Source organism: Sphaerodactylus townsendi, linkage group LG06, assembly GCF_021028975.2.
Source record: "Sphaerodactylus townsendi isolate TG3544 linkage group LG06, MPM_Stown_v2.3, whole genome shotgun sequence".
NCBI classification, from domain to species: domain Eukaryota; kingdom Metazoa; phylum Chordata; class Lepidosauria; order Squamata; family Sphaerodactylidae; genus Sphaerodactylus; species Sphaerodactylus townsendi.
The window spans coordinates 78082698-78106801 of NC_059430.1; the positions used below are offsets into that span (position 1 = coordinate 78082698).

Consider the following 24104-nt stretch of genomic DNA (forward strand, 5'->3'; position numbering starts at 1 on the left):
GAGCCACTTGCAACATCTGATTTGTTTTTGTCTTATAAAGTTGACTTTCTGTTGGCTCTCACTTCAGCCAAGGGAGTGGGAGTGTTGGTGTCCCAGTTCCATATGTCATAGGACATTACATTGCTTGTGTTCTTTCTCATTCCTCAGTCGAGCAATCACTCCACACAGTTGATGTCAATAGAGCACTCCTTTGTTATTTAAGTGGTGCAAATTCCTTTAGGCGGGACAAAAAAAATATTTGTTTGCTATAAGGGTCCTAACAAAGGCAAAGCTTCTTCTCAGACCATTTCTAAATGGATAATTTCTGCCATTTCACTAGCATGCAGCAATGTCAAAGCAGATTGTCCACTGCCTTAGGGCTAATTCTACCAGGGCCTGAGCCTCTTCAGCCACTTCCCTTGCTAGGGTTGATCTCTAGGACATCAGGCAGGCAGCAACCTGGTTCGATCCATCCATGTTTCTCTGGCATTACTCTATGTGGATTTCAGGAGAGATGAAGCTGTTAGGAGAGAAGTTTTACAGTTGTCATTTTGTTGACAGGCCCACACCTGCCTCCATGGTACATGAGCTTGCTAGTCTCCCATGCAGGACTGCACTAAAGACACGACAATGAAAACAGTTTCACTTACCTGTAACTGTTGTTCATCAAGTGTCTTCTGTGCAGGCCCATATCCCTCCTTTACCCACTATGGGTTGCCATTTGCTGCATTTGTTCTGTTCAGTGGTGGCAAGGAAGAACTAAGGGAGGAGCGCACTCCACTCTTTTCTCATGACTGTTTGGTTGGGGGAAAAGCATGATCTTGGCTCCAGATGGCAGTGGGGAAAGCACTCCAAGAATTCTGAGCCTTCTGGAAGCCTAGTCAGTTCTCTGCAGCTGGTCTGTTCTTTCACAGTCCAATGCATGCCTATACAGAAAACACCCAATGAACAACAGTTACAGCTTAGTGCAACTTTATTATCCTGGTTTGTTCTCTGCAGTGCAGATTGAGATACTAGCTAGGTCACTGCAAGGGATACTGGGAATAAGGATGAAACCAACATTTGATGGCCCTGTGGAAGTTTTGTCAATCTTTAGTTTCATTTTAAAATTTAATTAGTCAGTTGTTGAGTTCCTGTCCTGTAAGTTTTGAAACTTTTGTTGCCCTTCTGCTATTTAGATTGTTGTAACCCAATAGGATTTTTCAATTATGCTAACACATAGAAAGAAGAGTTTGGTTTTTCCATAGGCAGTTATTGGTAACTTCACACCCTAGCTGTTTGAAATTGTTTTCATATGATGGCTGATCTACATGATTGTCTACTTTGTTAGTACTTAGATGCCATGAGATTGGTCTCCACTGTGTGTCTTGTCTCTAGATTGCCAATACTAACATCATTGTGGACAGATCTGCTTAGTGAACATGAGTGTCCATGAAATGGCTTGCTATGTGGTGCAACAACCATATGAAGTCAATTTTGAGTAGACCTCGCATCAAGGTATTTAGGGAATTTCTTACTGTAATTCTTGTGTCAAGAAGTAACTGGTCCTTCTGCTATGTGGTTGCCTTAAAAAGAAGCCAAGAAAACAAAACTTGTTTGCAGTATAAACATAAGCCCTGCCAGGTTTACGGAATTGCTTTGAACTTACTGTAGGGCATTGATGAGACTTGAGTTCTTTTTTTTTTTTTGATCATTTTTTGTGTCCCTTCAGGATTGCTTCATTAATAAGATAGTGACATAAGATCAGAAACTATGCAATATGCAGAAGCTATTAATACCTGTACCTGTAACTCTGAAGTGGAGGAGAGAATTATAGGATCTCTGAAAACTCCATGCCAAGTACAAACAAGTCTAAAACCTAGATATTGCATTACCTTTTCCTGTTCCTTCTGCTTCTGGTACAGACTTCTGTTGTTGTTTGGTCATCTTGTGGCTTACCAAAACTTTGTTGTTGTTGTTGTAAGTTGGAGCACTTTTATTACACACAAATGGTGCCAAAGCATCTCTAATGTATAAATAATGAGAAGCAACAGTAGCTTGCAAGGAATGACATGCACGGACAGATGTTGTTAGTTGGCAGTGATTGTTCCAGCATTGCTCATCTTTGCAACTCTTCATACAGAGGTGGAATTAATTGTGTTACAGGTTGTCTTTCCATGAGTAAGGCTTGTTGAAAAGTTTGGTTAAGAATCCTTCAAACCCTCTGGCCTTTTGTCCTACTGACAGTAAGATATGATGTGGTAGACGGGGGTATATGAGAAGTTGTTGGGACTGATGCTGTTCAACATGGTTAATCTCCATTGTAAATAGAAGTGGAGCACAGTGGCTGAATAAAGATACAGCCTCTTAACATGTTCCTTGAACAGAAACTGTACTGATGTGAACCATTCACTATAGGACAGATGTTTTAATACTTCCTCTGGGCTCTGTTGTCACAGCCAGAGATGAGAAGGTAGCCTTCTGCATGAATTGTACTGTTTTCATTCCACAGATAGGAACTTGAAAAACTTTTATGTAAATACATGGTTTACAGTTATGTGTTGTTGTTTACTATGCTATCTTAATCATTTAACTCCTGACTATCTTTTCCACACAGGAAAATCCAGGAGGCGAATGATTAGAATAGTGCAATGATGGTACAGTATTTAACAGTCTGTAGATCAAGACATATACACTTACACACTCTGCGTCTCTCTCTCTCCCTCCTGCCCCCCCCCCCCCCTCAGCCTTACTGGCATACAGAAAACTGTAATCTTGGGGATAAGACTCTCCTGTCACATGGGAATTTATTATCTAAGGCCCATTCAGTGATATGGGTTCCCACTGGCAGTTTGAAATGCTGCAGTTTGAAGAAGGCTTACTGCCTCATTTGTTATTTGAGTACTGGGTCTATAATTCCTGTCCATACCCTTCAAGACCATCATTCTATGCTTATTATTTCATCAGTTTCTTAAATGCTAAAATTTACTACAAGCTTTGTAAAGAACACACACACATACAACTTAATGTTACATTGCCAGCCAAACTGGGAATTTTTTCTGCACTTTGGTAGGTTTTGTCATATACTTTGCATTTGGCTCAAACACTCTGGGTTTATATGTCCTTTCAATCCTCCTGCTATGCATGAAAAGCTAGAGACCAGATTTTATTATGTGGGTTTGGCAAGTTTATAGACCTGTGTCAGAGGACAGAAAGATTTCTTCTCCGGAGTCTTTCAATGCAATACGTACCGACTCTGTAAATTACATATTATGCCATTCCAGTTGATTTTCTGTAGTAGTAAACTGATGACTAATGTGTTCCTTGTTAGCTGCTAAACATTATGCAGAGAAGCACAATGTGGACAAAAAAAGGACTTGTGAACGGGAAGAACAAAAATTGGGAAGTGAAGAATGAAACACATTCTGCAAGAAAAGTTCTCAGCATTTCAGTGAAGCCACTTTTCAGAGCTGTTTTTATTATTTGTGGTTTGGATCATTTTGGTTGACGATTAACATCCTTCTCACAAAGCACATCATTGAAATAAGTAAGGAATGTCTGTGGCTACTGTGGATTTCCTTCATGCCTACAGGAAGAGTGAATTAGTTACGAGAATTTGACAAACTGTGCCCATTGAGTTAACCCTTTGTTTTGTGGAACCATCTTACGCTTGTCCTTTCTTTTTTGGACAGAAAACTACCAAAGTGCTTCTGTCCTGAGAGTTTGTTCATGTAAGTGAGAGAGGAAAAATGGAACTGCTTGGCTTTTACATTATTGTAATGTTTGGATTTTTCTATTCATAATTCTATTATTGCATGTTTGCAATTTTTCTATTCATAATTCTAATAGTCAAAATTTGATACTGCAAAGTCAAAATGACTATTTAAAAGTTTGTACTTGTTCAAGCAGTATCTATAATTTCTCTCAGCAAATAATGAAGAGCAGTGCAAGTATTTTTTGCCTGTGGTTCCTTTTGTGGTCTTTTTGTATCCTTTCACAAACCCAACCAGTACTGGGCTAGACCATGATCTGAGTGGGAATATTCCATTACAGAAAAGGTCTCAGCTTCTTTTAAATGAGAGCTTACTTGTGAATAAGGACAAGCTTTTTAATGAGCAGTATATGTAAGGAGAGGATTATCAGATACTAACACTGGTAAAATTCTGAGTTATGCCAAGAAAAAAAGGGCAAAAATTGTTTGAGGCATACACTACAATATTATGGTGGGAGGCAGAATCCAGTTGTGGAGCCGGCACAAGGTTGCACCAATGCTTTTGCCCCCTCCTGGAAGGGGCAGAGTTGCTGACTGACTGCTCTTCTGGTCTGTGACCACCGTGGAACCACTGGTATCCACTGGTATCCAATTGGATGCTGGCACATGGGGGTACAGGCCAGGTTGGGTAATCCCGGGGGTGGAGCCAATAATGTTGCCATAATGTTAATGTTAGATCAAATAATCCTACTTTTGGGGAAATATGACTGGTTTCCAATTCAAAGTATTTGTTTTGACCTTGAAATCTCAATCTGAAGGACTGCCCTCTCCTACAAACCTAGTGGTATTCTTAAGTTATCAACAGAGGCTATGTTGTATCCATGCAGTTAGATATACAGCAGTCATAGAGGCCAAAATATTATTCATAGTGGCATAAAGACGGGACTTTTGTTTCAAAGTAGGTTGGTCTTGTTCTGTCGGTGGCTGATAAAATATTGCTAAAATGGCTTTTAGAGAAATTTTGAGGCCAACTGCTACTTTTTTCTGAATGGACCGTTCTGCTACTGGCTGGTTCTATCAGAGTAATCCTAAACAGGTCTACTCAGAATCTCAGTCAAATCTACTCTATAAGGGAAGTTTCCCAAGTATTGTACTATTTGTTCATCACTTATTCTATTGTGAAATTTAGGATACTGTTTCTATCATTTATTGAAAGCTACTTTGATTCAAAAAGCAGGATAAAATATGTTGAATAAAGCAGTTAAAATGAAGGTAAGAAGAAAATGTGATTGGTATTGGTATTTAGTCTTAGAATTCCTAAATGATCAAAATGTGGGTTGACAGAAATGGCGAGCTGCAGTACAATTACTCCTAGCAGATAATGTTCAGTTCTTTAAAATTGTGAGAATAATTTGATGTGAAGAGTGACTCAGAGATATATGGCTCAAGGCAGTAATGGGACTTACATTTCAGCAAATCAGGAGTCATTTTCCTTGATAAAAAAGGACATACGTGTTGAGCATGCATGCCACCAGCATATATCAGTGGAAGAAACAGATGTCTGTTTAAACCTCTTAATTTCATGTGAGGCCCATGTGCTTATTTTATTTGATGTTGGTTGATGTTTTATTTATTCCATAAAGTTCCATCCAGATACTTCCTCGGGATATCTTACAACATTTTTAAAACCGTGTCAGGCAAATTATGTGAAAAGCATCATATGAACAAATCATAAATACAAAAACCAGCCAGAAACCAGCTTTTTTCTAAACACTGAAATCACACAAAGATCAGCAATTAAAACTAAACAATAAAGGACCAAAAGATATTACAAAGCAGCTGCTGGTTAAAAAAAAACCACCCTCTTAAAAAACTGGATGTGTGCCAGGAAAGGTATCAGCTCGTTCCCAGGGAGCGGGGGACACCATGTTGGAAATGGCTGAAAAAACTGATGCTTTTATTAAATCAAATTTTATACCTTGCAAATAAATACATTTATGGATTGTGTAAGTCTTAAGCCCATTATGCATGGAACACATACCTCAGAGCTTTTCACTGCTCAGTCGGGTTGTAGTTGAGGTCCCCTCACATTTCTCTTTTACATGCAAGGAGGCACTCACTGCACAGCTTGTCTGCTGAACTCTCCCAAGTCTGCTTTTCCTGGTTCCCTTAACTCCACCCATCAACTCACTCTTAAAGACACAGATCTTATCACACTTGGTAGTCTCAAGATTGATGACTTGTAAAAGCCTTTAAATTTCTGTTATATTGATATTGCTGATATCATAGTTATAACAATATTGTAGTCCTTTCAAAAAATATTCTCCCCCCAAATGAAAAAGAGAAAAGCACTTCTCTGCACCACACATTGCTGAAGAAGAGGACCATGGCCTAGAGCTGATATTCTCTCCCCCTCCCCTCCCCCCCCACTTCCTGTTGCAGGAGGAGACAGAGGCTTGTTGTTTCAATATTCCTTGGGCTAGTCACAGTTCTTTGGAACTCTCTCAGCTTGACCTATCTCACAAGATGTCTGTTGTGGGGAGAGGAAGGGAAAGGAGTTTGTAAACTGCCTTGAATCTCTTTACAGGAGAGAAAGGTGGGTATAAATCCAAATGTGGGTATAAATTCAAATGTTTCTCTTTGTCTTATTCTTTGCTTCACGGGCAACCACAAAGGATGCTGGGTGACAATGCAGACCCTGTCAAAGTAAGTGATCAAGGCCTATTCGACTGCTGGTGTGGAATGCCTTTTGCCAATCTGAGTACACACTGCATGGGCTCAAGCTACTTCTGCTACCTGGGCATCCAGTGTGTCCCTGGAAGACATATGTCATGCAGCCACCTGGCCATCTGCTTCCACCTTCATTATACACTGACTATACTGTAGACATTAACTCCAGAAGAGAAGCAGCAGTTGGGAGAGCAGTCCTGCAGGCATGTTTAAATGACAGCCTCATGTCTTCCACAAGGTGAGGAAGCTTTCTAGACTCCCAATGTGGAACTTCACAGAACACCCACAAAGATGAAGAATAATGTTGCACTTACCTGTGTAACAGTGGTTCATGAGCAGGCATCTTTGTAAGCACACATGGCTTCCCTCCCACCCTGTCATGGCCTACAATTTCAAACACCGCATCTCTTTGCATAAAGTATGTAGCTGTGACAGAAGAAGAGAACTGAGGAATGCACTCCATCCCCTTCCTTTTAACATGTTATGTTTAGGTGGGAAAGTTCTGCCTGAATGAAGGGAAGGGGGAGCAAGTGCTCTTAAAATGAAAGAACAGAAATTAAAACTTTCTGTTCTCTGAAGGCAGGAATGTGGATATGCAGTCCCAATGTGTGCCTGCACAGAAACCCACTCAATGAACCACTGTTGCACAGGTAAGTGCAACATTGTTCCTCTCCGGTAAAAGGCTCTGTGAAGCAATATCTTCCAGTCTGCTCACTTGAAAAAAAAAAAGGGGGGGGGGGAGCAGTTACTATTAAGCTTCCAGTGAAGGTTCAATATGTCTGGGACTGCAATGATACCATTTTATTTTGGATCCTATTTCAAATCCCAGCTTTACAAGATAGATTTTTATTTGAGGGGTAAGAATCCAGGATTAATATTATTTTTGTGATAACATTTCACCTTCAGGAAGATGAAAGTGAATGTAATAAAGCAAATGCCAGTATCCTTTCAGGTAAAAGCTCTCAAATACTACCTGTGATCTGAAAATAATTATCAGAGCTCAGTTTTGTTATGGATTCTATCTCTCAGGTAGTAGTTAATGGTTCTAGTTTTATATTTTAAAAAAATTGCAGGAGCCTGAAAATATTTCATAAAAGGAACAGATGCTTGTAACTCAGAAGAGAGACTCCTGTGGATGCCTGCAATCTATCAAGTGTGTAAATGGAGTGATTTTATCATTTTTGCAACTTTCAATGTAAACTTGCCCATATTTTCATTCAAACTAATATCTGTTCCCTTATGAGCTGCTCTGAAATTATTGGGCAACATTGGTTTTCAACAATGCCTTTTTTGTTTCCACATTTCCTCTTTAAAAGCTATGGGGAAACATAATATTAAAATAATAGGATAAAGGTCACACAATAATGCAGAATTGTTTATATAGACTTCCCAGATTAAAAAAAGAAATTGTGTATTAAGCTTTCTCTCCATATAGAATGGCCATTTATGCCTGCCTATTATGAATCTAGATTTCTCAGCACTGGCTGTATTATGATATCTCACTAAAATGGTTTGTTTAAACCATGGTTTCCTTCAAAATCCTGGGTAATCAATTAGATTTATTTCACAGATTATGGTTTGGTCAGAGATTCCAACTAGTTTGCTCACTATCACACTTTCCCATCATCAGGGAGATGCTACCCAGGCTCTTTTATGCTTTCTGGTTGCTGGGAAAGTGTCATTACGTGTAACCTACTTGATACTGGCTAGCTGCAATAAATAGGAGGGAAGGAACTATAAATGTCTACAACATGGCAAGCCTCCTTTTTTAAACTTTTCATTAAGTATCACCAGTCTCTTCATTGTTTGTCACTGGACACTTCATTGCATTTATAAACTAAAAAAAAACCCCAGGACATAAAATTAATCTTTTACAGCTTCCACCTCCTGCTAGCCACCAGAATTATGGACTGTTTGACTGGCTTGATTCCTTACATGCTTCTTTACATTCTCAGATTGAAAGCAAACTGAACATAGTCATCTGAAATGTAACTGCAATAATAAAAGTCTAACTAAAAGTCACAGAGGCAACAGATTACAAGGACTTGAGTAAAGGGCCTTTAGAATTACCCAGTAAGTCATAAATTGTCTAAACACAAAATTATGAGCTTCCATAGTGTGGCCGGTCAGAAAACTAGTATATAAACCTAAGAGATTAAAGGCATTCAGATATTCCTTGTCAAGGTTTTGTGTTAATCTCTCATTCACATAACTAAACTGAATATATTGCTTGCCTTTGCAGGACCCTTTCACCTGGTAGACTGTGAATCCTTACGTGAGGCATCCCCTTTGCTCTGCTGGCTCTCTTACTCTCTGCCATCCTGGATGGGTTTGGGCCAGCCTCCCTTCCAGCCACCCAATGGGAAGAAAAGGGAGTTCAGGCACCCTGGTCCTCTTTTTTCACTCCAAGTGAGCCCACTGTTGCTTCCTCTATCCCTGTGTGCTCCACCAAGTTTTTCTGTGCTCGCCTGTCTCGGAAGCCTCCCTAATATACCACCCTTGGCTCCAGCCCTCCTGGACCCGGACTCCAGTCAGGGTTTGGTACCACCTCTTCCTGGAAGTGAAAAATGGAGTGTGGATATCCCTCTCATACTTTCTGTCTTTCCAGGGCTTTAAAGCTATCAGGATCACCCACCTCCCTTTCCTCCACCTTCCTTTTACCCCACCCCTTCTTGACTATCAGCCTTTATCCCTACAGTTCACCACTGTTCTATCCATATCTGCAGCTTCCTGTGTACCAGTTGTGAGAGTCACTGCTTTGGTTGGAGCCTGGAACTGCCTTCTCAGCCACTGCTCCTGGATTCTCCACTGCATTTCTGTCTGAGAAAGGGGCCTTAGGGCACTGGATTGTTCAGCTGTACCTGGTGGGGAGGGATTAAGTTGGGGTTGGGAGCCAACCATGGACAAGGGCATATCTTAAAAAAAACCCACCTGAGCTTAAAAAAAACCACTTGGCATTTAATTGGCACTTTAGACAAGTTAATCATGGCCCCTTCCTCATGTGCAGAATAATGCACTTTCAATCCGCTTTCACAATTGTGGATTTTGCTATTCCGCACAGTAAAATCCAGCTGCAAAGTGCACTGAAAGTGGATTGAAAGTGCGTTATTCTGCATGTGTGGAAGGGGCCCATGTTTGACCACTTGTGTAGATAAATGGCAATATGGCCGGAAAATACAAATATATAAAGTTTAGGAACTTATAACGTACTTCTGGGGAAATCCATGAATCTCTGCAATCTCCTGGCATGTGTGTATCTGCTCTCTATTTTGGAGAGGCATCTTTTCCTGGTTATATGTGGCTAGCAAAATGCAGCTGCTGCTTAGTGAAAAGTGGCTGTGAAGCAATTGGATTCCACTGTGCCTTTTTAAAAAAACCCACCACGTTTTCTCTCCTGGGATGTACCTGAGTATTAGAAAGTTCTGAGGCCTGGATATGGCACCTACTGAAAAACTAAAATCAAAATCTCATAAGCAGAATTCCGTTACGCTTTTAAAATCAATTAGTTACATACATACATACATACATAAAACCTTTATTAGGCATAAAACGAATATAACAACCAGCATTATCCAGACAGATGTTCCATATATAAAACCACCACAGGTATTATTCCAAGGTTCCTAAAAGGAACCTAGCTACAGAATTTAAAATCACAGAAGAAGAGTTGTTTAGTAGGAATGCCACCTTCCCAGCAACAGAGTATTCCTTAAACTTAGCAGGAAGGAAGGTCAAAAATCAATTAGTTGCTCTTCTTTTGTAGAAGCCATCTGTGAACTTGACAGCAGGTTAATTTTGGCTGATTTGTATCTCTCACTGATGGAATGAAATACCCTTGGTCATATCATATACCTTCCAACAAAAGAATAATTTTGAAGTAATTTGCTGAGTTCAAGTCTTTCAGCTACCAAGGTCCTGAAACTTGCCCGACTTCTTGTATATTTAAATTGTCCTGATTATTGTGCCGTCTGTATTTTTCATTCTTTGCCTCAAGAAATCTATAATTAAAGAGTGTGATGGTGCTCTTTAACACAACGTTGGGAATATTTGGCAGTGCAGTGCAGTCAGTGCAGTTGGCTTGACTGTCACTCATGTTTTTTAGTAAGGTCAGCTTGTGCTGAGCTGCATGGAAGACCTCTCAATCAAGATGGTTCACTACATTATGAAGGCCTGGAGACAGAAAAGATCCCCGTGCTTGCACTGTCACATCACGTAACTGGGTGCAGACATGAATAAAACTCCACTAACCTTCTAACTTGAAGTACAACATTGAAGGAGCTATTGTGACTAAACCCAGAAGTATCACTTATAGAGTAGAATATATGGAAGGAACTAAGGTGGGGATCGACTGTGTCTCAGGTGCAATATCTGTGTTGCATTAAGGAAGTCCCAAATTCAATCCCTGGTATCTGACTGTGATGGACCAAAGGTCTGATTCAGTATAAGGCAGCTTCATCTGTGTACCGGGTGCAGGGTAAATAATTGTGGCTTAAGCACCAAGACTGTTACAACTCAGTATCTTTCTCAGAAAGTTGTTATCAGATTATGCGTTTTTCTAACATTTATAGTAGTTAATCTACATGGGTAAAAGTATAAAGTTACATTTCCATCCCTCATGGATAATTGTGTGTGTGTTTGAGACGAGGAAGTAAATGTTCAGGAAGCTGACTTTACCTATATAGCTGTTCAAAGGAAACGGTTTCCTAAAGGTAATTCTTTGTTGTATAATTGTTATTTCCTCAATAAGAGTCTGCTGAGTGGTTATTATTCATTTTTTCTTTGATAGGTAAACAGCAGAAGGACGTCTGTGGACACTTGGTGAATGAAGAACAAGTGAACGTATGTATTTCTACTACAGAAAACTTACATTAGTTCTTCTGCTGCCTAATCTCATGTTTATTTTTTAAAACTGAAAACAGTAGAGAAGGCTTTTTTTGTTTTGTGTTGTAGATGGCTCTAAATTGCCTAGGCAAGATGGTTTGGATTGGAGAAAGTACTCCAGGCATCTTTGTGGTTTTACTGAAATGCTAGGACCGTATCATTTTTAGAAACCTCTAAGAATACAGTTAGAATGGGTATAAATGCTCTGATGTGCCAGAATTCTCGACTCTTTCTCTTACCAATGTGTAAACACACCTCTGCTAAAAACAACACAGCAAATGTTGTGCTTTTGTAGTATGATGACTAGATATTAAGGTTTGTTTTCCGTTTAGAAAGGGATTACAACTGTGTATGCAGTGATCCTGTTAATCCAGGCTTTGAAGTCTGTTTTAAATCAAGACAACTCAAATTCTGTTACAAATTAAAAATGATTTCCGAGACAAAAATAAATTATGAAATTAAGCAGGTATACTGATGGGCTTACTCAGCAGAATTGTTCAGTTCATAATGTATCCCTGGGCATATCTGTGATGCTTACCTTCCTCCCCTCTCACATTTAGCATAGAAAAACTACATAATTAGGAATGCTTAAAAAAAATCAGAAAAACTGTGTGCTCTTTTCTGGCGTCATTTAATGCTTTTGCCCCAGATACATGATCATAGAGAGCATGGAGCCCTGATTTTCAGTAACTATTAGCCATGAAGTCTACATAGTTCATTAACTTTGTCTTTGCACTTTACCATGGTTCTCTACCATTTTATATTTTATTGGCATTTTGTATCATCCTTTCAACAAGCACCAAATTATCAATTCCATACTCTTGCATTCATTAATTGGACTGTACAAATTTCCAGTTGTAATCACAGGAGAATTTGAGTCCCTTCATCTAAAGTGCAGGTAGAAGCCATCTCTGCAGAAGAACATGGTTAACTATGTCATGGCTGGTCTCTTGCCACATGTTTGAATTATTTAGTGATGGAGGTTTTGCTATACAGGATGTCTAGATTACAAAAAAACTCCAGAATTTTCAGGTGATTCAGAAGATGTAATTTTTGCAGGCTGCATAGTATGTAATCCATAGAGCAGTAGGATGTGATCATTTTAGGGTATTAGTTCTTGGCCAGATAGATGAGTTGGGGCAGCTGCTAGGGAACCACTCACCCAGCTGCCTAGCTGGAAGAGGCAGTCTCAGAAGTGGTGTTGGAAGCTTTCAGTACAGTGGTTCTGGGGGATTTCAGTCTCCATATCGAGGAGGCCTCTGTTGGTCCAGCTCAGGCATGGGGCCATCTCTATTTCCAGTCCTATACATTCAGCTGGATGTGCTCTCAACCTGGTTTTTTTGATGGGGTGGAATCCCAAGGATTCCTGAGCGCTCTGGCCGGTGCTTCTGTTGAGGCTGTGGTCTCCCTTCGGAATGGTTCAATCAGGTGGGCCATTGACATGATTGCTCCTGAGCGCTCTCATCCTGCTGATAGAACTCTTCAGGTCCCATGGTATATTGGGGATCTGAGGGCTATGAAGCAGGAGGAACAATGGCTTGAGCACTGATCTGAATGAACACTGATGAGAGCCCATTATCCAGCCTAACAAGTAATTTCTACACTTTTACTGCATCCACAAATAGCCCTCCAACAGAGTTGTCTAGGTTGGTTAATAGCTTGCTGTCCTCCACCCAGAGGACTGTGGCTTTCCCTGGTATCTTCTGTGATGATTTTGCTGTGGACTTTTGAGATAAAGTTGCTCAGATCCACACTGAATTGGACTCCACCATTGAACAGCATCCCCTGGAGGAGTCCATAGCAGTGATACTTTCTAAATTTTTTCCATCTATGGAAATTAAAAGTGGATCACTCACATTGACTTTGCAAATATGTAATTGCGTCATACCATAGCACAAGATTTCTATGTTACATAAATGACTGCCTTCGAGCAGTTGATCACAGAGCTGGCTAGAGGTATAGTGACTTTAAATTTGGTTTTCATTGGGGCTTAAGACTTTGTGTCTGTGCCTGTGCTGTTGCCCCAGTTGGGAACAGAAACTGTAGGATTATTAAGTTCAGCATTGTTATCTTTGGCAAATTGCCACCAAATTCAAAACTATCACATTTGATTTTAAAAAATGAATTTTACATAAAAGGGGATACTAATCCAAAGAATGTTAATTGGGAGAATTAAGAGAGTCCTCTGAAGATGAAGATCTAGTCCTCTAGATCCTCTGAAGATGCCAGCCACAGATGCAGGCGAAACGTCAGGAGAGAATGCTGCTAGAACACGGCCATACAGCCCAGAAACCACGCAGCACCCAAGAGAGTCCTATTTGTCCAAAATGTCTGGAAACCATTTAAGATTATACTAGTAAAACCCAGATATGATGTATCTTTCAAGTTAGGAAAAACACTACCAAGTCTGAAAGGATCCTTGCATGATTAACAACCCAAGTCAAGCCAGAAGAGAATTTGAGAAGGAGATTGCTAATACCATTGTGACAAACAGAAATCAAATATATCTGCCAGGGAGGCTTTTGGATGACGCAGGAGTTAAAGATTTGCTTGAGGAAGAAGTTATATGGCATAAATTCTGTGTGTTTCTTTTCACTGTGGAAAATGTAGGGCATATACTCATGCAGGAGCTGCTTTTTTTCCAGGAAGGGTGTCTAAAGAATCAAATTGAGGTGATGAAAGATGAAGATTCAGGACTAGTAGGCAAACTGAAAACTAGTAAGTCTCCAGATGGCATACCCCCGAGGGTTCTTAAGGAACTCAAATGTGAAATTGTGAATCCACCAACTGTGTAACTATGTAATATGTAACACTAAAATCAGCCTCTGTGCCAGGTAGCAAATGCCACACCAATTTTTAAAATGGGGTCCAGAGAGGATCCAAGAAATTACAAGCCATTTAGCCTAATATCTGCTCCTATTAGAAATAGTTATGAAGGACAGAATTATTAAGCACATGGAGAAACAAAGTGTGCCAAGAAAAATTAGCATGGCTTTCTGCAAAGGGATATTCTGCCTCACCAGCCTTTTGGCAATCTTTTTTCAGATTAACAACCATGTGAATAAGGGTGATCTGGTAGACATATACTTTGACTTCCAAAAGGACTTGGACAAGGCACCTCTCCAAAGACTCCTGAACTGTTTTAGTGGCTATGGGATTATTCGTAAAGGAAGTGAAAATAATATAGCCTGTGGTGCAGCTCCTTTTGAAATACTGTGTATAGTTTTGGTCACTTTATCTCAAAAAGAATATTGTAGAGATGGAAAAAAATAAGAGAACAATCAAACATTAAAGAGGTTGGAACCCCTTCCTATAACGAGACTGGGACTCTAGTATGGAACAATGTTACTAAGGAGGGTGGGGTGGGAAATGATTTATAAAATATAATGTTACTAAGGGGGGAAAGTTTATAAAATTATGCATGGGGTGGAAAAAGTAAAAAATGTTTTCTCCCTTTTCCATAATACCAGAATTTTGGGCAGCCAGTGACATTGATGGACAGGAGGTTCAGGGCAAACAAATGGAAATATGCTCAGTTAGTAGTTAAATTATGGAATTCACTGTCAGTGAATTCATGATAGTGATGTTAACAAGCATAGTTGGCTTTAAGAGGGAATTAGATTAATGGAGAATAGGTCTACCAATGGCTATTAGCCATGAGGGATACAGAGAGCCTTCACATACAGGGTCTGGAAACTTCTGAATACCAATGTTATACGTTGTTCAGGATAAAGATGACAGGAGATTTGTGAATTCATCTGCCATTTCCTAGACTGTCTTTGTACCGCTTGGGTCCTACTGCGTACCTAGTTCTGTTCTCAAGGCATTAGGACTCAAGTGAAGCATTCTAGAACAAAGATGGTCCAGGAAATGGATAAATTCACAAATCTCCTTTCATCTCCATCCTAAACAGGGTATAGGACACAGTAGAAGAAGACTCTGCGTTGTGTTTGGCCCTCCAGGGTAACTGGTTGGCCACTATTGCCCCTCCTGCACATGCAGAATAATGCACTTTCAATCCACTTTCACAATTTTTTTCAAGTGGATTTTGCTATTCCGTACAGTAAAATCCAGCTGCAAAGTGCACTAAAAGTGGATTGAAAGTGCATCATTACAAACAGCATTCTCAGATAACTAGCCTACCGTGCAAAACTTGTACTTATCTGTCCTTTTAAGATAGAAGGCAAGACATATGCAGGAGGAGCTTCTCTTATCAACTGGGGGGGAAAAGACACCAAGCATTTAGAATTCCTCCAGGTACTTTTCAGTTCTCACTGGAGTATTGTAAACTCATCTGAAGTAATCACAAGAGACTTCTTTGGCTAAGCCATGCAGCAAAAAAATAATAATGTCCCAAGTACATTGTCTTTCAGATGGATTTTCTTCCTGTGAGTAAGTCACCATACCAGAATCTGCATAAACCAGGGAAATGTTTTGGGTCGAATATAGATTTCTTCCTTAACCTGTCCCCAGACTAATCTGTTTCAAGTATTTAGCTGCAGAAGGTCATGTGACTTTTCACCTCCTTTCCTGCCTTCTATGTCTGCTCAGTTGACAAGCGATTTATGGTACCCAGCTCACTTAGAAATTATTTCCACCACTTTTAGCAGTAATAAATTCACATGGTTAACATTCAGGAATTGTTCTAAAGATCATCGAGTCACCATAACGCATTAACAGAGTATGTGTACAGCACTGAAAAGCCTGAATATTGCTCTTCAGCCCTGCAAAATCTGAAGCCTTTCACCAGCCTATGGAAACTTGCTCTGAGTTTTTCTCTCCATTGACAGAAGAGCCATTTCTGTCAGAAGGCTCCTTAAACTACAGGAAGGCTTCAGTCTTTACTAAGCAGAGTGGCCATATACAGATCATTATTTTCAACTTTAGAATCCTAATCCAGTACTTTGCATCCTGTCACTGTTTCAATGTCACTGACTAGTTAAGAACATAAGAACATAAGAACAAGCCAGCTGGATCAGACCAAAGTCCATCTAGTCCAGCTCTCTGCTACTCGCAGTGGCCCACCAGGTGCCTTTGGGAGCTCACATGTAGGATGTGAACGCAATGGCCTTCTGTGGCTGTTGCTCCCGATCACCTGGTCTGTTAAGGCATTTGCAATCTCAGATCAAGGAGGATCAAGATTGGTAGCCATAAATCGACTTCTCCTCCATAAATCTGTCCAAGCCCCTTTTAAAGCTATCCAGGTTAGTGGCCATCACCACCTCCTGTGGTAGCATATTCCAAACACCAATCACACGTTGCGTGAAGAAGTGTTTCCTTTTATTAGTCCTAATTCTTCCCCCCAGCATTTTCAATGAATGCCCCCTGGTTCTAGTATTAGTTGTCCACTTATGACAATGAAGGAACCAGCTATGTTCATCCCTTTGCCTATACAGAACACAAACCCTCTTAAAGGATCTGTAAGGGTTTCTATAACCCCTTCAATTCCATTATACATTCATCAGTGTAAAAACTAGCCTCTCAACTGGTCTAATTTTTCAGATGTGTCAGTGCTGAAATGCATTTCATTAAAGCAATTTTTGTCCTTAGCACTATAAAGACTATGATGATCAATACTGAAATATAGTTTCACATTCAGGATCAAGAGAGCAGGTGGAAAGAATCACAGCTAAAAACTTAAGAGGGTTTTTAAAAAATGTGGCAGTGTTCCTAGAGAACACCCATTCAATATCTGTGTGCTGGAAATGATTTCTTGTTGGTGAGATGGCTACAAATGTGGACGGGACCTGGAAAGACCATCTGTGGAGAAATTTTGGCAATGAAATCTGTGTATGTAAGAGAGATCTTAGAAGACAAAAATAGATACATTGACAGACGATTTATCTATCTCATGCTGTTGGCAACAGCTACAAATACTAGCTGTTACCTTGCAGTTTCTGCTGTATTTTCTGCCCTCTTGGCACAGTTCAGTTGCATTATCAGCACAATCAGACTTGGTGTAGGTGGCTTTTTTTTTTTTGCTTTGCTTTGCTGCATTGCTTTAGCCAATCTAATGAGTTGTGCTATTTATTAATTGGGTTGGTTCAATATGCAGTTTACTAAAATGGCCTATACTAACATTTTAAGTGTGTGTCTCTAAAAGTACTCCAATGCCTTGTAAATAGGAATTGTAACCTGCTTTTTGAGATGAAATTGGACTGTTGATTTTTCATGCTGTGCTCACCACTGTATGACTCTTTGAAATGAAAAAGGAGCAGGTGGGAAATGGTAAATAAAATTGAAGCGGAAAAGACGTATTTTGGCTAAAAGGGCTGCTGCTTTTAAGAGGGGGAAAACTTGGATCCAGAAGACATTTAGCTTAATTGAATGGTGCAGCTGAAATAGTTGTTGAGATTTTCTGGATTTCTCATTTAGGGGCATCTCATGGTGCTCCATCCTCTCTTGGCATGAATCAGTTTTAGGGCTGGTAACAAAGGTTCAAATCAGAGGAAAGCAGGAAAGAGAAGACTTTGGATGAGAAGGTGATGACTCAACAGAAGCCAGTTCTCAATTAGCTAGTATATTAACAGCTGTAGTAGGAAATGGAAGTGTGTTTCCTTTTGCTTTGTTTTATAGTGAATGGGAATAAAGTAGACATATACTGTAGAGTGAAACTGTTTACATGCAAGATCAAAGGCAGCATCTGAAATGCATTTTTTTTTCGGTCAAGAAGGCAAAGGTCTATGAAGAGGAATCAGCCAGGAGCAAAGGCCAAATTAAATCTTCTGAATCTGAAAGCCTGTAGCTGGTGGCAAGAATCCAGGTTACCTGGTTTATAGGAAAGGTGAAAAGTGTTTTTTGCACTTTTTTAACGAGGTCCCTGATGTCTGTTCTCTACCTTGAACTGCTGGATTTTTCTTGGCGAGCATCCTGTTGTGCCGCATAAGGCTTTTTCATCCAGTTAGATATGAAGCTTTGTAAAGGTGTACCTTTTAGAGCCATTTTGAAAGTTGGAGTGGCAGGTTGGATGTCTGATCTAACATGTACTCTTCTGATCTAACATGTATTGTGCAAGTATTTGGGTTTTCTTTGCAGTGAAGATATGAGCAACCTTCATTATCCCAGGCAAGCCTTGATTTAAACACCATGCCAGTTGCTTGAAATAATTTATCAGTGTTGAACTTTGCGTGTTAAAATGTAGTCACTAGTCTATATATATGATGTGTTAACTCACCAGTAGACTATTTGTTTATAGATTCTGAATGTGTAGCTGACCACATGGAATGAAGTGCTCACGTGGGCTTTAATGCAAGCAGTGTCATGATTTAATTAGGCCTCATATCACATCCTATAGGAATATTTCAGATGTTTCTTCAAATGAAACATGACTTTTATTTCCCAGAAATACTTTAAGGTTGGTATTGCTCCCACTGATTCTGTTTTTTAAATCTCTACCATTGGGATGACCACATGCTGACCTTTTTAGGTAAAAAGAGAGCTAAGATAGGTTCAAGAGGTTAGAACATAAGAACATAAGAACTAGCCTGCTGGATCAGACCAGAGTCCATCTAGTCCAGCACTCTGCTACTCGCAGTGGCCCACCAGGTGCCTTTGGGAGCTCACGTGCAGGATGTGAAAGCAGGCAGGTCACCATATGAAAAACTGGAGGGCAAAACTTGAGGGTATGTTGTTTTATTTAGGACAATTTTATTAGGGCTGGTACACAAAGAAACCAGAAGGTACACAAAGAAACCAGAAGGTACACAAAGAAACCAGAAGGTTGAATTAGATTTCCTCAGAGTACCTCCAGGTACCCAGTTTTTATGAACATGGTAGATTCTCTCTTATGGGCCATGAGCCTTTCACATTTTTTTTGATAGAGCCATTTAATCTGTTGTTTGATGTGAGCAAGTGTGGACCTGAAGCATTCTAATTATGGATCAGAATGGATTATATTAACATGCTAGTTTGTTTTCAGTGTACCACCTCCTCATTTCCTTTCCTTTTGCTTCAGCTTTCTGTTGAATAAGAAAAATGCCTAGGGCTTAAGACTGTCACTTTTATGCTGTTCTGATGATCACATTTTACAAAAGACAAGGAGGCTTGTTTTTACTTGATGAGCATTATGTTGAACCTAAAAAGACTTAATGCAAACTGGAGGCATATGTTAAATCCCCCTCCCCCCCCCCCAAATTAGGATAAAAATGTGTAATGAATAATTTACATGTTATCATTTCAAAGCTTTCTTTGGGGAAAGGCATTGAGTTTGTTTATAATGATGTCCTGAAACTCCATTGATTTTTTTCCTTCACCACTTAAAAAGTATGGCTGATGCAGACAAGAACATGAAGTGTAAAATGTCACCAAGTTGCAGCTGACTTATGGTAATCCTTTATGGGTTTTTTCAAGGCAAGAAACTAATAGAGGTGGTTTGCCATTGCCTTCCTCTGCATAGCAACCCTGATATTCCTTGATAGTCTTCCATACAGATACAAACCAGGACTGACCCTACTTAGCTTTTGAGATCTGATGAGATTGGACTAGCTTGGGCAGCTCAGGGAAGCAGTATTTAAGTAACTGCAGTCTGTCATCTGTGGATGATTGTGGATCAGAATCAATGGTGGGATTCAAATAATTTAACAACTGGTTGTTTACAAGCCCCATTTTAACATCCAGTTCTGATGAAGTGGTGCGAACCTGCTGAATCCCACCACTGATGTTTTCAGTGTACCGCCTCCCCATTTCCTTTTACATCCCCTTTAACTTTTAGATTCTAATTTCTAATTGTGTTTGATTGGTATCTTTGCAGACTTTCACAGTAGAGTTTCAGCCCCCATTTTAAGACAGCCAGTCTTTTAAAAATGTTGAAAATATGTCTGAATGTGATATAAAGACTGGTAGTCCTCTTTCTCTGGAACTGCACAGGGTGACATCCCTGCTTCCCCCTCCTCTACAGACAGTGGCGAAGCATCAACGGGGACATCTGGGGTGACTTGTCCCAGGTGCGCCCCTGCCAGGTCATGTGGGGGCGCAAAAACACCCCCCATACACAGGCAGGGAAAGCCCTATGCCCCAGGCAGCAGGCTCCGTAGAGCAGAAAGGAGAATGGAAGCGGCGCCCTGCTTGATGCCGCCATCTCTCGTGCCACGGGAGTTGGTGGCGCCAAGCAGGGAACCTCCTCGCCCCATGGAGGAGGCGGCCACCTGCTCCATAGGGCAGAGGGGGAATGGCGGCGGCACCCTGCTTGGTGCCACCGGCTCTCACTCCATGGGAGCCGGGGGTGCTGAGCAGGGAACCCTTTCTGCCCCACAGAGGAGGTGGCCACCTCCTCCATAGGACAGAGGGGGGAATGGAAGTGGCTCCCTGCTTGGTGCCTCCGGCTCTTGCTCTGCGGGAGCCGGAGCACTTAGCAGGGAAATCCTCTTCTGCCCCACCAGAGCATGCTGTCCATGGGGCAGAGGGGGAGGGATGGATGGCAGCCTCCGTGTTTTCTGCACCCCCATGGGTGCCGCAGGACATGTTTCTGTATACATTTCTGCTACAGTTTTGCTGTGTTCATTTCCTGAGAGGAGTTCTGGGAACATTACAGTATTTTTGGCTGCTTATTTGCTATAAGATGAGAAATCTGTTCCATTTATAGTTAGATGAGGGCCAAGTTGAGTTACAGTCTACAAGAATATGTCTGGTTTCAGGGTTATGTTATGCACTGTTTATGAAACCTTATTTTTTAAAAAAAACGTAGCAGAGTGTTCAGTCAGATGGCTTAAAAATATTGTGTCCCCATTTGGGCCAGGCTATTCTTGAACCAAGCAGGATGCAAGTAGGTGTAGCAGAACTCCAGTAGGCAGGAGAAATATATGTTTGGTACTAGAATAGGCAAAAACAATTGAGTGTGATTTTTAAAAATTTAGTCTTACAAATGGTCAATCCATCTCAACATACTTTCTGTTTTCCAAAAAGAAAAATGTAAAATAAGTGTTGAATCAAGCTAAGGATCAAGAGGGAACAAATTAAAATTCTTTATTTCAGACTATATTTCGGTTTCCTATTCCTAATTTTCCCTTTGCTTTTTTTTTTGCTTCTTTTCTCAGTTTTCTGCCTTCATTTTCTCCCATTCCAGTTTGTGATAAGCATGCATGAAGCTGTAGGAATGTCCTCCTATTTAGAGATTAGTTCAAAGGAATAGAACATAGAATTAGAGCTGACCAAGTGACTCCCAGTTTTGGGACTTCCTTTGAAAAATAACATCCCCTTTAACCTTTAGTTTCTGATTTCTAATTGTGTTTGATTAGTATCTTTATAGACTTTCACAGTAGAGCTTCAGCCTCCATTTTAAGACAACCAGTCTTTTAAAAATATTGAAAATATGTCCTTTCCATGCTCTCTGACTTGATACACAGATAGTATTTTTCTTAAGCCAGTTGGTTGCAGGGTAGAGGTTAACCTTCTGGCATTATCAGTGGCGTAGCGCAAATGGGACAGGGGGATGCGATGCCCCGGGTGGAGCCGTGGCGGAGGCATGGCCAGGCCATGGAGGGGGTGTGGCGTGGGCATTCCAGGTTATGACAGGGGTGGGCGCCACCACAGCAGGGGCGCAGGGCGCGTGTGAGCCCCTGGCGCAGTTTCCCCTCACTCCACCCCTGGCCATTATGCATTATCTGGTATGAACTGGGGCTGTGGATAACCATGTGGAGGGGGTCCAGTTCCAGTATTGCACTCCATTGCTGTGGTGGTAAAGAAGAGTGAAAAATAAACTGCCACTATAAAAAATCTGCAGAAGGAATGAGGTGCTGATACAGCTCAACCTACAGAATGTGGCTACACTTCTGCCTTGCTGTGCATACTTCACTGGAAAGTGGATTTCCTTCCATGAGGTATAAATTAGTCTTAAAATTGCAAATTGCATTAAAATGTATTTCTGTTCACAACACCCTTTAAATTAGGTTACCCAGTAATTTTGTGCACAACATTTCCCGCTTATATTTAAATGACTGAGAGGTTATTTTTATATGCCTTAATGAAGACCATTCGAAACATGTTAAGTGCACCTGCCAAGAGTGATCACACCTTCCACAACATGTGCATCACTTTGAAGGCTTTCTAACATTCTTCATAAATAAAACAGATTTCTGAAAGATACAGGAATGCAAGTGCCATAATATTATTCCTGTCTTCCTCCATCCTTGTCAACATAGAAAGCTGGGGCTTTCAATAATAGATGTGTTGCTGGTCTGTGATAAAGATGGAAAGAGAGCCAGTGTAGTGTAGTGGTTAAGAGTGTTGAAGTTGTAAGCCACTTTGGATCCACACTGGGTAGAAAATGGGGAACAAATGAAATAAATAAACACATTTGCAGGGACAGCTGAACTAGGGCCCCTTCCACACATGCAGAATAATGCACTTTCAATCCACTTTTACAATTGTTTGCAAGTGGATTTTGCTATTTCGCACAGTAAAATCTAGCTGCAAAGTGCATTGAAAGTGGATTGAAAGTGCATTATTCTGCTTGTGCGGAAGGGGCCTAAGAATGTCCTGGCTTGTCAGATCTCTTGTTTAAAAAATAGTGAGTAGTTTCAATCAAGCCTGCCCCATGGAAATGGCATCTATCCTACAGGGTGGTTGATAGCTCCGTGTGAATAGCTTTCCCACATTATAGCTAAAAATCCCAACAGAGAGTGTGGTGTTCCTTGATGGGTTGCTGATTTTCAGTGTAAAGTTGAGCCATTTACTTTCCAGTCATAGGAGCAATATGGAATCGTGAAGCTTCCGAAGAAAGATAAAATTCTACTGGTGAATCTCCAAATGTGTTGGGAGATGCTGGATTAGCACTAGCCAACAGAAACATCACAAAAAGTGATTGGCCATTTTTCTTAGACCCATTACAAAAAAGGATTGGAGCACTCATGATTCTGGTTTTTTAAAAAAATTTCTGGCTACCTTTTTTTTGTTAGCTACAGAAAATGAATAATCATTTGGATAACTAACTTGGCATCAGCCTTGACTGCAAATAATTTTAGCTGTCAGCATTGTAAGGAAGAGCTATCTGGGAATCTTTCACCTTAAAACCTTTAAGCAATGTTGACCCAACTAATATAATTTTTGCTTATCTGTTACCACAAATGTTATGTAATATGTATAGGGAACATAACACTAAGGTGAAATTAAGTAAAGTACTGCTGGCAACCATGCAGTGTCTAATTGGGTTGAAGGTTAAAAAGTTCTGTTGGTTAATGGGGATGAAACTGTTCGACTGTATTTTTCTAGTGCATTAACTAATCAAAACGACTTGGCAGGCACTGGAGCTATCCTTCTTACATTAATAAAGTTTACCTTGTTTTAAATTAAGGATGTTGGCGTAATATTTAACATTTCATGCAGAGTTATTTGTTTGCTGCATTCATGCCCTGTCTTTCTTTCTGCAAAGGCTTGCAATATCAAAGCAGTTTGTAATTGAAAGTATTAAATGATGAAACAATAACAAAGAACAAAAAGCATTCTAGGCCATTAGTAGTGTCTTCAGAAGGTAATAATGTTAGTATCTTTCTTATGCTGTCCCTTCAGGGCATATAGGTATTTCAGTAACTACTGGAAACATTGTGTGTGGGGGGTGGGGGGGGTGGGATTAGTCAAGAGGGTAGCAAAAATTAAGTTCTTACATTCTGTATTTTGGGCTGAGGGGAAGGTATGGAGTCCTCACAAACATTTGAGAAGAAGCATGTAAAGATTCAGGATTTTATACTGAACTGGAATAATGGGTCCATACATTTTTGATGACATTTCCCTTCTTGACTCTGGGTTTCTATAAGTTGGGGAGGTAGGATCTCATATAGAATGGTGCTCATATAGAATGTCTCACTACCCCCACCTTTCTACTCCTTGAAGG

The 24104-nt window shown here is 40.3% G+C and overlaps 1 protein-coding gene across 4 annotated transcripts in view; it reads left to right on the forward strand.

The window, feature by feature from the left end:
• The window catches only part of PLXNB2 (plexin B2), a 399620-nt gene that overhangs the window by 201443 nt on the left and 174073 nt on the right, over positions 1-24104 (forward strand). For all 4 annotated transcript variants that reach the window (XM_048499274.1, XM_048499272.1, XM_048499273.1 and 1 more), the window contains one exon: positions 11187-11239. The gene's annotated coding sequence lies outside the window, so the exon portion shown is untranslated. The remainder of the gene's footprint in view (positions 1-11186; positions 11240-24104) is intronic.